This window comes from Megascapheus bottae, chromosome 33 (genome assembly GCF_031878675.1).
Source record: "Megascapheus bottae isolate mThoBot1 chromosome 33, mThoBot2.hap1, whole genome shotgun sequence".
In the NCBI taxonomy this organism is placed as follows: Eukaryota; Metazoa; Chordata; class Mammalia; order Rodentia; family Geomyidae; genus Megascapheus; species Megascapheus bottae.
Genome location: NC_143541.1, coordinates 9,779,011 through 9,796,338, shown reverse-complemented (window position 1 = coordinate 9,796,338; position 17,328 = coordinate 9,779,011). Strand labels below are relative to the sequence as shown.

At 50.3% G+C, this 17,328-nt stretch overlaps 1 protein-coding gene across 1 annotated transcript in view; it reads right to left on the bottom strand.

Moving 5' to 3' along the window:
• The window catches only part of Rab7a (RAB7A, member RAS oncogene family), a 31,540-nt gene extending 17,638 nt beyond the window's left edge, over positions 1-13,902 (bottom strand). The window contains exon 1 of the mRNA XM_090323759.1: positions 13,779-13,902. The gene's annotated coding sequence lies outside the window, so the exon portion shown is untranslated. The remainder of the gene's footprint in view (positions 1-13,778) is intronic.
• Positions 13,903-17,328: the final 3,426 nt, after the last annotated feature.

Below are 17,328 nucleotides of genomic sequence, written 5' to 3'. Positions count from 1 at the left end.
CTTAGTACCATACCAATGTGCATGCGCCTTTATCTAATTCTGTAGAGTTTGGGGGTTTAGGGAAAAATGGAGGTTAGGGAGGAGACATGGCTTCTGGAAGAAAAAAGTGGGTGCTTTTTTGTGTGTGTTTGATTTTTTTGCCAGTCCTAGGACTGGACAATATCACTTCTGGATTTTTATTTATGTGGTACCAGGGCTTTGTGCATGCCAGGCAAGCACTCTACTCGCCCCACACACAAAATAGGGCCAATAATATAGGATAAGTGCTATGATTTGGTTTACTGTGTTGGTGAGGAAAAGCTAAAAAGAGAATTAAATATTTAAAAAACATCCTTTCTAGTTCTTGAAGAGTGAGCAGAAACAGTTTTCATTTTCCCTCCACCAACCCTTTCAGTCTTTACAAAGTCTACTTGAAACCTAGAAATATAAAATCCACCCATCATTTTTGCAACACTTCCAGAAGAATTTCCCATCTTGGGGCCAGGAGTGTGGACTAGTGATAGAGTACTTGCCTAGCATGCGCAAAGACCCGGGTTCAATTCCTGGGTACCACACACACAGAAAAAAGCCAGAAGTGGTGCTGTGGCCCAAGTGGTAGAGCTCTAGCCTTGAGAAAGCACAAGGACAATGCTAAGGCCCTGAGCTCAAGCCCAGGACTGGCAAAAAAAAAAAAAAAAAAAAAAAAAAAAAAAAAAAAAAGAGGGATTGGCCAGGCGTGGTGGTTCATGCCTATAATCCTAGCTACTCAGTAGGCTGAGATCTGAGAATCAAGGTTCAAAGCCAGCCGGCACCAAAGAACCCAAGACTCTTATCTCCAATTAACCTCTAGAAAACTGGGAAGTGGGCCTTGGCTCTAGGGTAGAGCGGAAGCCTTGAGCTGAAGTGCTCAGGGACACGGCCCAGGCCAAGTTCAAGCCCCATGACCCACCAAAAAAAAAAAAAAAAAGTCTCAAGGACTAGCCTCCTGCGTAGCTAGGATTACAGGCATGAGCCACCAAGTTCGGAGCTTTTTATCCTTTCTTGTGTGCTGATGCTGGGGCCTGAACTCAGGCACTGGGCACTGTCTATGAGCTTTTTTTGCTCAAGACTAGTGCTCTACCACTTGAATCACAGCGTTTTCTGTGATAAGAGTCTCATGGACTTATCTGCCGCCCTCCTGGGTAGCTAGCATTACAAGTGTGAGCCAATGGCACAAGGCAAAGAGGCTTTATTTATTTATTTAGCCAGTCCTGGGGACTGATCTCATGGCCTGAGCACTGTCCTTGGGCTTTAAGAGGCTATCTTTATAACAGACCCCCTAGATGTGGAGATGGTCTTCTAAGCAAATGATTAGATCAGAAGATTACAAAGTCAGCTAATCCTACAAGTTCAATATCTAAAAACACTCGTGATCTAAAAACTGATTGTTTTCCTGAAGCTCTGGAAAGGCAAAAGTGGGCACCTTTTATTTCATTTCTCCATGTGCAATTTTTTTTGCAGTTCCTTTTTCTTTTCCTTTTCTTTTTTAACAGTCCTGGAGCTTGAACTCAGGACCTGAGCACTGTCTTTGAGATTTCTCGAGGCTTGCGCTCTATCATTTGAGCCAAGCACCACTTCTGGCTTTTTCTGTGCATGTGGTACCAAGAAATCAAACCCAAGACTTTGTGTATGCCAGGTAAGCACTCTACCACTAGTCTGGCATGCACTAGGCAAGCAATTTACCACTCCTGGCCCTCTGTAATACTTTTGAGATAGGGTCTCACTTTACCATGTGCCCAGATCAGCCTAGACTGTGATAATGCTAAGATTTCTAGTAACAATACTCAGGGCTAGAATGACAAGTGTATACTTGCCCAGCCACTGGCTGAGGTGGAAGTCTTGTAAACTTTTTTGCGAAAGGTGAACTCAAATCACTCAAATCATAGTCCCCGATCTTCACTTCCCAAGTAGCTAGGATTATGTACTTGAGCCACCATGCCCAGTACTTTGTTGTGTTTATGTGCCTGCATGTGTGTCAACACATGGACAGAGACACAGACACAGACACACAGACACACAGACACACAGACACAGACACACACACACACACACACACACACACACACACACACTGCTACTAGGATTTGAATTTAGGGCCTCTCACTCTTGCTTAGCTTTTATGCGCAAGGTTAGTGCTCTACCACTGAAGCCACAGCTCTACTTCTGATGTTTTGGTGGTTAATTGGAGATAAAAGTCTCACCAACTTTCTTGCCCAGCATGGCTTCAAGCTGGATCCTGAAATCTCAGCTTCCTGAGTAGTTAGAATTATAGGTGTGAGCCATCAGGACCCAGCTTTGTATTTTTTTAATATTTACTTCTTGACAAATTATAATGCTGAGTTTACATGAGACTATTAAATCCAGTCAATATACCCATAACCCCTGAAAGACAAGTATAGTACAATACCTCACATACAGGTGGACACCAAACATACTTCACTCCAGAAAAAGAAAGCAGGATGATGGCTACTGGAGCTATAAGTAGGGAAGGGGAAGGAAGCAATGGGGAGTGGTTCATCAAGTGGTATAATTTGTGTGTATTTATGTGTGTGTGTGTGTGTGTAGATACATGCAACCAAACACATAAACACATGCTGGTCCAAGGGCCTGGGTTCTGGCCCTGAGCTTTTGCTCAAGGCTGTCATCCTACCACTTAAACCTCAGCTCCACTTCTGGCTTTTTTTGTTAGCTAGCTGTAGGTAAGACTCTCAAGGACTTTCCTGCCCAGTCTGGCTTGGAACTGTGATTCTCAGATCTCAGCCTCCTAAGTAGCTAGGACTACTGACATGAATCACTGGCACCCAGAAAATAAAGGGTACTACTGGGCGTTTGGAGTAGTGGTAAAGTGCTTGCCTAGCATGCATGAAGACCCGGGTTCTATTTTGTGGTACCATATGCATAGAAAAAAGCCAGAAGTATGTTGGGGGCCAAGTAATGCCATTCTAATAACTTTCTGCTGAGACCTGTAGTAGGGGTAAACAAGTGGACCTCTTTATCCTGCCCACCTGTTGTGCTGATAGGCTCCTGCACCCAATATAAGGAGGGGAGTTTTAGAGAGAGGGAGATTCCTGCCTTGATGAAGCTGCGTGGCGTTTCTGTTCATGCTCCGGGGAAGCAAGGCTGAGTGCGGGAGGACAGTGGGCCCTCTCCTCTCGCGGCTTGGACTGGTCGGGGTGTGCTTTTCCATCCCTCCTCAAGAGGGACTGGGGATGAAGGACCCCCGACACATTGGCGCCCAATGTGGGGCACGAAAGAGCCAATGTGGGGCACGAAAGAGGCACAAAATGGGGCATGAAAGGGGCACGACTATGAGTTGAGCCAAGAGAGAGATACATGGAGGAAAGACTGAAAAACCAGAGAAAACCTGAAAGGCACAAAAAGACTGAACAACCAAGGAAACCTGAAGGGAAAATGCAGGCTGAAGTCGCTCACAAGGAAAAAAAGACAGGAAGACAAGGAGAAAGAGAGGAAGAAAGAAAAAGAGAAAGGAAAGACTGAAAAACAAGGGAAGCCTGAAAGAAAACACAAAAGAAAAAGGAGGGACTGAAAGGCCAGAGAAACCCGAAAGGAAGATAATGCAAAGAAAAAGAAAAAGGGACCGAAAGGCCAGGGAAACCTGAAGGAAAAATACAGGCTGAAATTGCTCACAGGGAAAGAGGAAAAAGACAGAGAAAGACACAGGGAGAAAGAGAAAAACTCCTCAAAGACTGAAAAACCAGCGAGTGTGTGTGAATGTGTGTGTGAAAGGGATTTTAATCATTCCCAGATCACCTCCGGAGCGCGGGTCACTTCGGGTATGGTAGGGAGGAACCTCGCAGAGGGCGAGGCAATGTCCCAGGAAGGGAGGAACCTCGCGGGAGTCTCTGGCCAGAGCAGTAGGGCCAGGCCTATTTTCTATTTTTCAAGAGATTTTAGAATAGAACCAAGTGGGTTCAGACTGGAACGACGGCGAATGTGTGTGTGAATGGTAAATCTAAGTCTCTACGGGAGTAAACAGTTTAAGAACAGGTGAAAAGTAGCACAGAGACACTTGATGGTAGTGATTTAGAAAGCCTGTGCTCGGGTTCAGAATAGTTGAAAACAGGCTAAAGCTTTTTAAAGTCCCTGACAAAATATAGAGACGACGCCCCTGAGTCAGCTTGAAGAAGTTACAGAAAATGGATCTTCGCCCATAACCCCCTTAAAATGAAGGGACCAGAGTCATATTTGGACAGTAGTTTAAAACAAAAATGGGGGGACTGGAAGACTCCGCTAACTCTTCCATTGCCCTGCTACTCCCTATGGCTTGTGTGAATGTTGTTTTCTTAGTTAATGTTGGAATGTTTCCCTATTTTCTCTGTTGTAGTCAGAGCCACTCAGTATATTCTAGTGCCTGGACAGGCAGAGGAGAATGCTTTCCCGCTCATCAGTAAAAGAGACTTTGGTGTTTTCCTGCCCTTACTGCTGCGAGTATTGTCCTTGCCACTGTGGTTCCTACAGAGAATGCTTTGAATGTGAGGACTGGAATTGTTATGTGCACAAATGACAATATTCTAACTTTGGGTGATTGTTATCTTGACACTATTTTGGGATCAGTTTGGATTTGTTTTTATGCACTATAATTGTGATATGTCTATTGCCTGCCTACAAAGTCAACGCAGAAAGCGCTAATGAGACAGGCATTTGCTCCCATGGAAATAGATGCATCCCCTCAGGTCTGATTTGCTTAGACGGCTGGTAGTCAAAGACGGGAAAGTCCCAGCTATTAGCCTATCAACCTAAGACAGGATCCAAGTACCTATCAACCTAGCCAAGTAAAAAGGACTTGGTGATCCCACGACGAGTAAGAAGACTAATGAGCTTGGAGACACCTAAGACAGGCACAGCCGATCTAATATGGTGGTAGCCCCACATATACTAAGTTTTGTCTTTAAGATACAAACGGGGGGAGATGTTGGGGCCGAGTAACGCCATTCTAATACCTTTCTGCTGAGACCTGTAGTAGGGGTAAACAACTGGACCTCTTTATCCTGCCCACCTGTTGTGCTGATAGGCTCCTGCACCCAATATAAGGAGGGAGAGAGATTCCTGCCTTGATGAAGCGGCGTGGTGTCTCTGTTCGTGCTCTGGGGAAGCAAGGCTGAGTGCGGGAGGACAGTGGGCCCTCTCCTCTCGCGGCTTGGACTGGTCGGGGTGTGCTTTTCCATCCCTCAAGAGGGACTGGGGACGAAGGACCCCGACAGAAGTGGTTCTGTGGCTCAAGTGGTAGAGCACTAGTCTTGAGAAAGCCCAAAGACAGTGCTCAGGCCCTGAGTCCAGTTCTCAAGACTGGCCAAAAAAAAGGTACAATTTTTCAGAGGACAAAAGGAATACATTTCTAAATCTTTTTTTATAGCAGACTAGAAACAATAATAAAGCACTATACACATATATACACATGTGTATATATATATATACACACACATACATGTATTCATACATGACTAAGAGAATCAGTGTTAAATGTCTCTGCATTTTAATAGAGAAGAAGAAATTCTGAAACCCGTGAGTCCTGCCATCGTGTAGAAGATCAGCCAGATGTAGACTGAAACAACTATAGGGAGGCAGGTAAGACATTCAGGTTGCTGTGTCGGCACTCCCAATCCAGAGGCATCTGTCTAGCACAGGAGAGTGCAAATTGCCAAATGTTTCTTCAAATGGGATTCTAGTCAGCAGGTCATATGGCTTCCAAAGCACCTCATTTAGGGTTTACAGGGTTGGAGGGGGGGGTAAACTGAAGTCCCTCCACCCTTCCTGAATGACACAGCAGAGACTGGACTCATTTCTTAAAGTACTTTCCCCTGTTCTGTTCTTCCACATTTCTGGGGATAGGGGGAAGTTCTTACAAAAAATTAGTTTCTTCCAAACCTTAGAGCAAAGCTGATGTTCTATAAAAATAAACTATAGGCCGAGAGTTTGGCCTAGTGGTAGAGTGCTTGCCTAGCATGCATGAAGCCCTGGATTTAATTTCTGGTAACACATACATAGAAAAAGCCAGAAGTGGTGCTCAAGTGGCAGAGTGCTAGCCTTGAGCAAAATAAAGTTCAAGGACAGTGCCCAGGCCTTGAGTTCAAGCCCCAGGACTGGCAAAAATAAAAAAAAAAAAAATCCTTCTTGCATAGAATTGGGACTGTGTCTCCTTTGGTTTGAGCACTGTATAGCCCACAACATAATACTTTTGAGTTAATCCAAAAAAGGAGCTGAAGTGTTCTCTGTCCAGCATCTATCTGGACACTGTCTACATTCTCTGCCTATTCATCAGCTACTAGTCCTCCAAGCTTCCAGCAAAGAAAAGCAATGCTTCTACTCAATTAACTGTTTACTTACTGATGTCCCCAAAACACACAAGTAGTGTTGAGAATTCAGATATCCTAAAAAAGCCATAAAATAGTTTCAGTGAAAAAGGTGAAAGTTCTCCATCAGAAGGGGGAAAAAAAAAACCAGAGGCTGGCTCACACCTGTAATCCTAGCTACTCAGAATGCTGAGATCTGAGGATCACAGTTCAAAGCCAGCCTGAATAGGAAAGTCTGTGAGACTCTTATGGCCAATTAACTACCAGAAAATTGGAAGTGACCTATGGTTCAAAGTGACAGAACACTAGCCTTAAGCTAGTGGACAAAAGCTCAGGGACAGTGCCCAAGCCCTGAGTTCAAACCTCACAATCGACAAGGAAAAAAAAAATCCTGTGGGAGTTTCTAAGATCTATTGTAACAAATCTTTCTGAAGGCAAATAAGTTCATACTACTTTCTATCAAACTGCAAGAACTTCTTTCAGCCACAGTCCATGCATGCTAAATACTCAGGTGTGATGGAAAGGATTACACCAGTGAGTGGAGGACACAAACAGAATGAGCCAACTGACAGACTGTGTTCTGGCAAAGAATACTTACACAGTCACATATTGCTTAATGACAAGATTAAGTCCTGAGAAATGCGTCATCTGGTAATTTCACCCGGGTGAACACGTCATAAGGGATGCTTACACAGTCTATATGGCTCTAAGCTCACAAGACAATACAACCTCTAGGGATCACTATCAAGAAAATAGTATTACTTGGTATCTGACTGCATGGAGTTCAGAACAAACTGCGGGGTGAAGCTTGGAACTCTCAATCTTGCTTTCTCAATCTAAGTATTGACATGAATCACCATACCTGGCTTTCTTCTAGAAATAAGGCTTGGCAATTTCAAGTTTCAGGGACTGCAAATTCCCTTGTAAGTCTGCCCAACATACCAGAAAACTTTTAGTATTCTACTAAACAATTTGGCTTCTTTTGCTTTATTGGAAATTACCTCTAAAAGTATATTTAATGCAGGGTACAAAAAAAATGTTCTACAGGGGCCGGGAGTGTCCTGGGTCGTGGTACAGTGCTCACCTAGCATGCACAAAGCCATAGGTTCCATTCCTCTGTACCACATACTCAAGAAAATCTGGAAATGGTGCTCTGGCTCAAGTGGCAGTCCTAGCCTTGAGCAAAAAGCGTCCTCAAGACCAAGGTTTTCAAAGAAAGCCACCGGAGGCACAAAAGAACTTGAGATTTTTATCTCCAATTAACCTCTAGAAAACGGGAAGTGGGGCTTGGCTCAAGGTAGGGCAGTAAGCCTTTAGCTGAAGGGCTCAGGGACAGTGCCCAGGCCCAGGGGTAGGGAGGTAGCCTTGGGCTGAAGAGCTCAGGGATGGTGCCCAGGCCTAGTTAAAACCCCTGGGGCGGGGGAAAGCATCCTCAAAAGCCCTGAAAGCTGGGTATGGTGACTCACACCTGTAATCCTAGCTACTCAGGAGGCTGAGATCTGAGAATCAATGTTAAGTCGGCCCAGGCACAAAAGGACTTGAGACCTTTTCTATTTGGCCAGTCCTGGGCTTGGGCTCAGAGCCTGAGCAGTGTCCTTGCTGTGGCTCTACTGCTTGAGCCACAGCAGCACTTCTGGCTTTATTCTATGTATGTGGTACTGAGGAATCGAATCTGGGTCTTCATGCATGCTAGGCAAGCTCTCTACCAGTAGGCCAAACTCCCAGTCCAGGACTTGAGACTCTTATCTCCAATTAATCACTAGAAATTGGAAGTGGGGCTGTGGCTCAATAGTAGGGTAATAACCTTGAGCTGAGGGACAGTGCCCAGGCCCAGAGTTCAAGGCCTGTGGCCCCCCCACCCCACACACAGACTTATTTATATATCACCTTTATAATTACAATAAAATAAATTAAAAACAAACAGCTGGGCACAGTGGCTCCGGGCTGTAATCCTAAGCTTAGGAGGCTGAGGTCTGAGGACTGAGGTTCAAAGCCAGCCCAGGCAGTAAAGTCCATAAGACTCTTATTTCCAATTAACCACTACAAAACAGGAAGTGGCTCTATGGCTAAGGGATAGGGCAGCAACCTTGAGCTGAAGAGCCCAGGGAGAGTGTCCAGGCCAAATTCAAGCCTCATGACTGACGAAGGAAGGAAGGAAGGAGGGAGGGAGATGAGCTGGGAGTTTGGCTCAATCCCTGAGTTAAGAGAAGGAGGTCCAGAAGAAGTCCAGAGTTCTTTCCCTCAATCGTCATTTCATACTCCAGCATATTCCATATCTGACACACAATTGTACTCCTTGTACTTTCAGCTCTGGGCATACTGATAGGATCATACGTCATGATGCCTGGTGTGGTGTGACACATTCTGGCCAGTGAGCTGTCTGTAGTAGTACTGTGTCATGTCCAGGCTAGAGCAATCAACTATGACACAAGAGCCTCTAGTAGTTCTCTCTCTTTTTGCCAAGATAGCTATATTATACGTTGTCACTGCTTCTTCAGAAGTACAAAGCTGGGCACCAGTAGCTAACACCTGTAATCCTAGGTATTCTGTAGGTTGAGATCTGAAGATCCCAGTTCAAGCAAGCCCAAGCAGGAAAGTCTGTAAGACTGCAATTAACCACCAAAAGCAGGATGTGGGGCTGTGGCAAGTGGTAGAGTGCTAGCCTGGAGCAAAAAGCTCAGACAGAACCCAGACCCTAGACACAGGATACACAGCCTATGATTCAATTTATACAAAGTCAAAACTTAACAAAATTAGCCACTCAGGGCCGGGAGTTTGGCCTAGTGTTAGAGTGCTTGCCTTGCATGCACAATGATCAGGATCTGATGCCCCAGTACCACATATATAAAACAGCCAAAAGTGGCCAGGTGCGGTGGCTCACACCTGTCATCCTAGCTACTCAGGAGGCTGAGATCTGAAGATCAAGGTTCAAAGACAGCCCAGGCACAAAAGAACCTGAGACTCTTATCTCCAATTAACCTCTAGAAAAACTGGAAGTGGAGCTCAACTCAAGGTTAGGGCAGTAGCCTTGAGCTGAAGACCTCAGGGACAGCGCCCAGGCCGAGCTCAAGCCCCATGACCCACCAAAACAAAAAAGTGATGCTGTGGCCCAAGTGGCAGCATTAGCCTTGAGGAAAGCCCAAGGACCGTACTCAGGCCCTGAGTTCAAGCTAGCCACCGTGCCTGTAATCCTACTTACTCACAAGTCTGAGATCTGAGGATCAAGATTCGAAGTTAACCCAGGCAGAAATGTTCCCATGAGATCCTTAACTCCAATTAATCACTCAAAAACCAGAAGTGAGGACCTGGAGTTTGGCCTAGTGGTAGAGCTCTTGCCTAGCATGCATGAAGACTGGGGTTCTATTCCTTGCTATCACATACACAGAAAAAGCTGGAAGTGGCACTGTGGTTCAAGTGATAAAGCACTAGGCCTTGAGAAAGCCCAAGAACAGTGCTCAGGCCTTGAGTTCAAGCCCCAGGACTGACAAAAAAAAAAAATCTAGAACTGTAGTTTTATCAAATGGAGGTGGGAAAGTGAGAAAAGCATGGGGAGGGGGTAACAATGTCCATCAAGAATGTACACACTACCTTATGTATGTAATTTTAACCCTTCTGTACACTACCCTGACAATAAAATTAAATTGAAAAAAAAAAAGTTTATCAAGCTCTCGCCTATAATCCTAGCTACTCAGGAGGCTGAGATCTGAGGATCATGGTTCAAAGCCAGCCTAGACACTGAAGTCGGAAACTCTTCCAATTAACCACTAGAAAACTGGAAGTGGATAATGCTGTGGCTCCTGGGATAAGGCGGTAGCCTTGAGCAGAAGAGCTCAGGGACGGCATCCAGGCCCAGAGTTCAAGTCCCAGAACCCTCCAAAAAAAAAAAAAGTAAAGTCCTGGCACTTGAACTCAGGGCCTGAGCACTGTCCTTGGGTTTTCTCAAGGCTAGAGCTCTATCACTTGAGTCACAGGACCATTTCTGGCTTTTTCCATGTATGTGGTACTGAGGAATCAAACCCAGGTCTTTGTGTATGCTAGGCAAACACTCTACCACTAGGCCAAACTACGAGCCAACATTTTTTTTTAATAACACTGATATTAAAGACTAGAAACCAAATGGTATAACTGTTTATGTTAGTAACTGTCCTGCTCATTATTAACACATACTACATACTAGTTGTACAAAGGAGTCTTACTACATTTCCATGCATGCACACACTAAGGACACCTGAAATAAGATGAACCACTCCCAGTAAAGAAGCAGGTGATCTTTACTTGAAAGGCTAAAGAAGCACAGAGATAGCTTTCTTCTACCTGCAAACAGTCATACGAGCAAATCCAGCTGCCAAATTCCTATATGAACTACCCAATTCCTCAGGGTTTAGCGTGGCTTCCTCAGATTTGTTTCCTGCTAACACAGGCAGTCCTTGGCAATCAGGAAATAGAACCACGCAGACCAATCCCCACAACAGTGATGACATCACCAAAACAAAGTCCCAAGGGACTCTAGGCCCAGTGTATCCAGCACAGCTTCTTCAAGCACAGGAACAAGGCCAATCTTGAATTTCACCAATGGAACTAACTCCTGAACCTTCTCTTTCCCCCAGGAGAATTTTCTGAAGCTAGTCAGATTCCTAAAAAGCCTCTTCTGATTTCACCCACATCTCTTTTACCTCTAATACATAAACCACTGTCCAAAGCACCATTCAGAAACTTTCTTGCCAGAGCCAGTGGCTCATACCTGTAAATCTTACTCAGGAAGCTGAGATCTGAAAACTGCAGTTCAAAACCAGCCCAAGCAGGATCTGTGAAACTTGTCTCCAATTACACAACAGAAAAGGCTGGGCATGGTGGTTCACGCCTGTAATCCTGGTTACACAGAAGGCTGAGGATCCCGGCTCAAAGCCAGCCAAGGCACTAAACAAGGAGACTCTTATCTCTAATTAATCACCAGAAAATGGGAAGTGGGGCTGTGGCTCAAGGAGTAGGGCAGTAGCCTTGAGCAGAAGAGCTCAGGGACAGCACCCAAGCCAGAGTTCAAGTCCCATGACTGACAAAAAGAAAAAAAAAAGTCTCGCAGACTTTCCTGACCAGGCTGGTTTTGAACCATGGTCCTCAGCTCTAAGCCTCCTGAGTAACCAGGATTACAGGTGTGAACCACCAGCGCCTGAACTATATTTTAAGGACTGCTCTTGGCTGGGAGTTTTGCCTAGTGGTAGAGTGCTTGCCTAGCATGCAGGAAGACCCGGGTTTGATTCCTCGGTACCACCTTCATAGAAAAAAGCCGGAAGTGGTGCTGAGGCTCAAGGGGTAGAGTGCTGCTAGCCTTCAGAAAGTCCAAGGACAGTGCTCAGGCCCAGGACCCCCCCCCCCCCAAAAAAAAAAAAAAAGGCTGGAAGTGGTGCTTAGGCTCAAGTGGTAGAGCTCTAGCCTTGAGAAAATCCAAGAACAGTGCTCAGGCCCTGAGTTCAAACCCCAAGACTGGCAAAAAAAAAAAAAAAAAAGAATGCTCTTAGATTATGACGTTTAGTAGGCACAGTTGATACAAAAGAAAAGATAAATATTAAGAAGGAAAAAAAAGCACTGCCCCAGGCAGTAGGGCTATACCTAATAAAACTATTTTTAGAGGCGTACCTTCTCCGAGTTTTGTTTACTCATTAAGTTCTCCCACAAGTGTCCAACTCAAAACCCCTTTAAAGGGCAACTGGAAAGTTGCTGGGGATAAAGTGGCACAGGTTTTTAAATGCAGAATAACATTGATACTATGCCTGGCAAATGTTACATTAAGCTTCCCTGTCAGCAGCAGGAAAAACAAAACAAAAACAAAAACCCCACCATGTCAAATGTGCCTTTACTCAGACACTGCAGTGCAATGTAGTAAGAGTGTCATGGATTCCTCCAGTGAACAAGAGATGCTTCTAGCACAGAAAGAGAGACAAGTTGAATGTTGAAGGTTACTCTTCAAAAGACATGATCAGGGGCCCGGAGTTTGGCCTAGTGAAGAGCGCTTGCCTAGCATACACAAAGATATGGGTTCGATTCCTTGGTACCACATACACAGAAAAGGCTGGAAGTGGTGCTGTGGCGCAAGTGGTAGAGCTCTAGCCTTGAGAAAGCCAAGTGATGAGGCCCTGAGTTCAAACTCCAGAAATGGTGCATGTGCAAACCCACATACACATACACACACACACACACTCACACACACAGAGGAGTCATGATCAGCTGGGTGCCTGTGACTCACATCTGTAATCCTAGCTACTCAGGAGGCTGAAATCTGAGGATCCCGGTTCAAAGCCAGCCAGGCAGGAAAATACATGAGACTGTTATCCCCAAATAACGACCAGAAAACCGGAAGTGACACTGTGGCTCAACAGGGTAACGCGGGAGCCTTGAGCTTTTGAAAAGCTCGGGGACAGCACCCAGGCTCCCCCAGAGCTCAAGACCCAGGACCAACCAAACCAAACCATCAATAGAAACGGTAATATACTATCTTCCACACCCTTTCAGAAGCGAACGATGCCGGTGCTATTGCTGAAATGAGCCAAGCCTTCAAGTTCACTAGAACGTTCCAGACTGCTATTCTCCTGCAGAGATGGAGTTAAGAAACTTCGTCCGAAACCTTTCGAGCTCAGCCCACAGCGTCTCTTGGCTCCTGGAGAACGGGAGCCACCCCGAGTCCTGCGGTGCGCGGTGCGCAGGCACACAGGTCGGGCACAGACCCGCCTCGTCCAGGGAAGGGTGCTGCCCGTCCTCGCTCCGTCTCCACGCGAACACCGCGCGAGGGGGTACCACGGGGTACCCACCGGCGAGCACCCCGCCCCTCCCGGCCCCGGGCTCGCCGGGGAGACGCGCTCACGATTAATTATTCATCCGCGGTGCGAAGTCACGCGGCTGCCCGGCCGGCGCCGGTGCCCCCGACGTCGAGGACGCCCCGCAGCTCCGCCGGCCGGGGTACCCTGACCCCTCCCCGGGCGCCGGGCCCCGCGGGGCTCACCCCGGCGCGACCTGGCCCACGCGGCCGGGGCCCGGGCCCCGCCGCCCCGCCGCCCCCCGCTCGCCTTAGGGACCTGTAGGCAGCCGCCGGCCTGGCGGGGGCCGAGCGGGCGCAGCTCCTCCACCGCGGGAGCTCGGACACTCCTCCGGGGCCCGGGGGCGCTCGCCCGCCGCGGGGCCGGGCGGCCGGGGGGACCGGGAGGCCGGGCGGGCGGGCGGGGCCGCGGCTCCCGGCCGGCGGCGTCCTCTCGGCGGGGCCCTCACGGCGGGGCCGCGGCCGCGGGCTCCACGCCACCCACGGGCGCGCGAGGGGCCCTGGCGCCGCCTCGGAGCCGCCCGCCGGGCGCGGCTCGTCCGCAGCCCCGGGCCCGGGCGACGCCGCGGCGCGCCGGGAGGCCCAGGCCGCGGGGGGAAGGGCGGCCGCCCGCCCGCCCGCCCGGCCGACGCACTGCTCACCGCGGCCGCGGCGCGGGGCTCCGCGAGGAGACGCGACGGGGGACGGGGCGGAGAGCGCGCGGTGCCGGCTCCGGCGTCGGTCCTCGGGTCTCCGGCCTCCGCCGCCGCCTCGGGCTTTATGGCCAAGGCTCCGTCCCCGCTCCCACTTCCGCCGCCGCCGCCGCCCCGAGCGGAAGTGCCCGTCACGAGACTCCCGACGCCGGGGCGCGAGCCCCGCCCCGCCGCGCCGCGCCGCGCCGCGCCGCGCCGCGCCGCGCCGCGCCGCGCCGCGCCGCGCCGCCAGGTCCGCCCCCGACGGCGGCCGCCCTCCCGGACGTCCGCGCAGCCGGGGCGACGCTGTGGGCCCAGACTCCGCTCCACGCTTCGGGGGCCCTGAGGGAGGGGAGGGCGCCGAGGGCTGAGGGTGCTGTGGGGATCGGGCGGGAGCGTTCACCACCCCCGGGGGAGGGAGCCCGGAGGGAGCCGGGAGGGAGCCCGGGAGGGAGCCGGGAGGGACCCGGGAGGGAGCCCGGGAGGGACCCGGGAGGGAGCCAGGGAGGGACCCGGGAAGGGAGCCGGGAGGGATCCGGGGAGGGAGCCGGGAGGGAGCCGGGAAGAGACCCGGAGGGAGCCGGGAGGGAGCCGGGAGGGAGCCGGGAGGGAGCCCGGGCCTGAGCGGTCCAGCCTCGGGGGGGTCCAGGGCCAGAGGTCAAGCCCTGGGGCCGGCTGGGGGGGGGACGCACGAGCACACACGAGCACACACGAGCACACACATGTAGCAGCACTCACGCGCACGTGCACACCCGCACACACGCGCACACCCGCACACACGTGCACACCCGCACACACGCGCACACACGTGCACACCCGCACACACGTGCACACCCGCACACACGCGCACACCCGCACACACGTGCACACCCGCACACACGCGCACACCCGCACACACGTGCACACCCGCACACACGTGCACACCCGCACAGTAGCAGCACACGCGCACGAGCACATGCCCACACATGCACACGTGCACGAGCACACACGCAGCAGCGCGCACGAGCACACGCACACACACATGCGCGCACGCACGAGCACACATATACACGCACACGCGTTGGTGGCACACGGCTCCTCGGCGTGGGTTGGGCCTCCTCCACGGCCAGGCAGAGCCAGTGTGGGCGCCGAGGCCACCCCCACGCCAGGCCAAGCCACGCCAGGCCACCCCGCGCCCCCCCCACACCACCCCAGGCCACGCCACGCCCTGCCACGCCACCCCAGGCCACGCCACCCCACGCTACGCCAGGCCACCCCGCGCCCCCCCACACCACCCCAGGCCACGCCACGCCAGAGCCCGCAGGACGAGTCTGCACAAAGGGCGCAGCCATTGGAGGTGGGAAGCCAACGGATGCCACCTCGCGGCCCCGAGTCCGGGAAGCAAACAGGAGGAGGAGGAGGAGGAGATGCCCAGGAGGGTCAGGCCCGGAGAGCCTGGCCCGCCGCGCCCCTGCTGTGGACCGTGGGTCCCCCGGGGGAGGGGGCGCCATGGCGGACTGAGAAGAAGCGGCCTGCGCGGGGTGGGGCGGTGCAGGGGGCCCAGACTCCCCCTGTCCACGCCCGGCACCTTCCGTCCTCCACCGGGCAGCCTGGGGCCCCGGGGCCGTGGTCTGGAGCCTTAGGTTTAGCCGGGAAGCCACCCGCACTTCGTGGGTTCTTTTCTTTTTTTTGGGGGGGGGTGGTAGTCATGGGACTTGAACTCGGCCTGGGCGCTGCCCCTGAGCTCTTCAGCTCAAGGCTTGGACACTTTTGCTCAAGACCATTGCTCTGCCGCTTGAGCCACAGCACCACTCCTGGTTTTGGTTTTGGGTTTTTTTTCTGTTATGTGGTACCCAGGAATCAAATCCAGGGCTTCGTGCACGCTAGGCAAGCACTCTACCCCTGGGCTCACTCCTGGCCCACCCATTTTGTGATTTCTGTGACTTATCTCTTTTCCCCTGGTCTGCATTCTTAGCTGAAAAGCTGTAGAACTCTGGTGGGGAACATTCTGGAGGCTTGCCAGGAGCTAGGGAATCAGCCTCATCCAGCTGGCAACCTGGTTCTGACAAAGCCATGTTGTGCCACTGGGCTCTCAGATGTTCTATGTGGGTGCTGACTTGCTTTGAGAGAACAATCTAAAACACAGCAGAAGCTGTGATGTCTCTTAGGATGAAGCCTCAGACACTGTCACGTATCCTGTTCATGTGCAGAACTCTACGACTGCACAGCTCGACTTTGATTTTCTTTCTTTTCTTCTGGTGGGTCATGGGGCTTGAACTCCACCTGGGTGCTGTTCCTGAGCTCTTCAGCTCAAGGCTACCCCCCTACCGTGGAGTCAAGCTCGATTTCCCGTTTTCTAAAGGTTAATTGCAGATAAGAGTCTCAGGTCCTTTTGTGCTGGGACTGGCTTTGAACCTTGATCCTCAGATCTCAGCCTCCTGAGTAGCTAGGATGACAGATGTGAGCCACCAGGCCGCCTCGACTTTGATTTTTGGTTCAGTGTGAGAGGAGACCACAGACAGATGTGAACAGCTGGAGGTCAGGGTCACTGGGTCAGCTCCAGTCACCCAGTGGTAACTGGAAACCCCACATGGTGCATTTTTTCTTCTTCTTCCTCTTCTTCCTCTCTCTCCCCCTCCTCCTTCTCTTCTTCTTCCTCTTCCTCCTCCTCCTCTTCCTCTTGCTAGTCCTTCTACTACTTCTTTTTTTGGGGGGGGTGAGTTATGGGGCTTGAACTCTGGGCCTGGGCACTGTCCCTGAGTTCTTCAACTCAAAGCTACTGCCCTATCCCTGGAGCCACAGCCCCACTTCCCATTTTCTAGTGATTAATTGGAGATAAGAGTCTCTCAGTCTTTAGTGCCCAGGATGGCTTTGAACCACAATCCTCAGATCTCAGCCTCCTGAAAAGCTAGGATTACAGGCCTGAGCCACCATGCCTGGCCTTTTCTTTCTTTCTTTCTTCCTTTCTTTCTTTTTTAAATCAGTCATGGGGCTTGAACTCAGGGCCTGGGCACTGTCCTTGAGCTTGTCCTTGTTCTCAAGGCTAAAACTCTAGCACTTGAGCCACAGCACCACTTCTGTTTTTTTCTATGTATGTGGTACCAAGAATTGAACCCAGGGCTTCATGCATGCTAGGGCACATTCCTAGCCCACGTCTGGCTTTCTCTGTGATTTATTAGAGATAAGGGTCTCATGGACTTTTCTGTCTGGGCTGGCTTTGAACTGTGATCCTCAGATCTCAACCTCCTGAGTTTCTAGGATTACAGGTGTGAGCCATAAGTGCAGGGTAGAACAGCTACTCTTATAAATGTGTGTGTGGTATTTTTGTTTGTTTGTTTTTGCCAATCCTGGGCTTGAGCTCAGGACCTGAGCACTACTCTTGGGCTTTCTCAAGACTAGAGCCCTACCACTTAAGAAGCCATAGTACTACTTCTGGCTTTTTTCTATGTATGTGGTACTGAGGAATTGAACCTGGGTCTGTGTGCATGGTAGGCAAGCACTCTACCATTAGACCAAACTCCCAATCCCTTATCCATGTGTT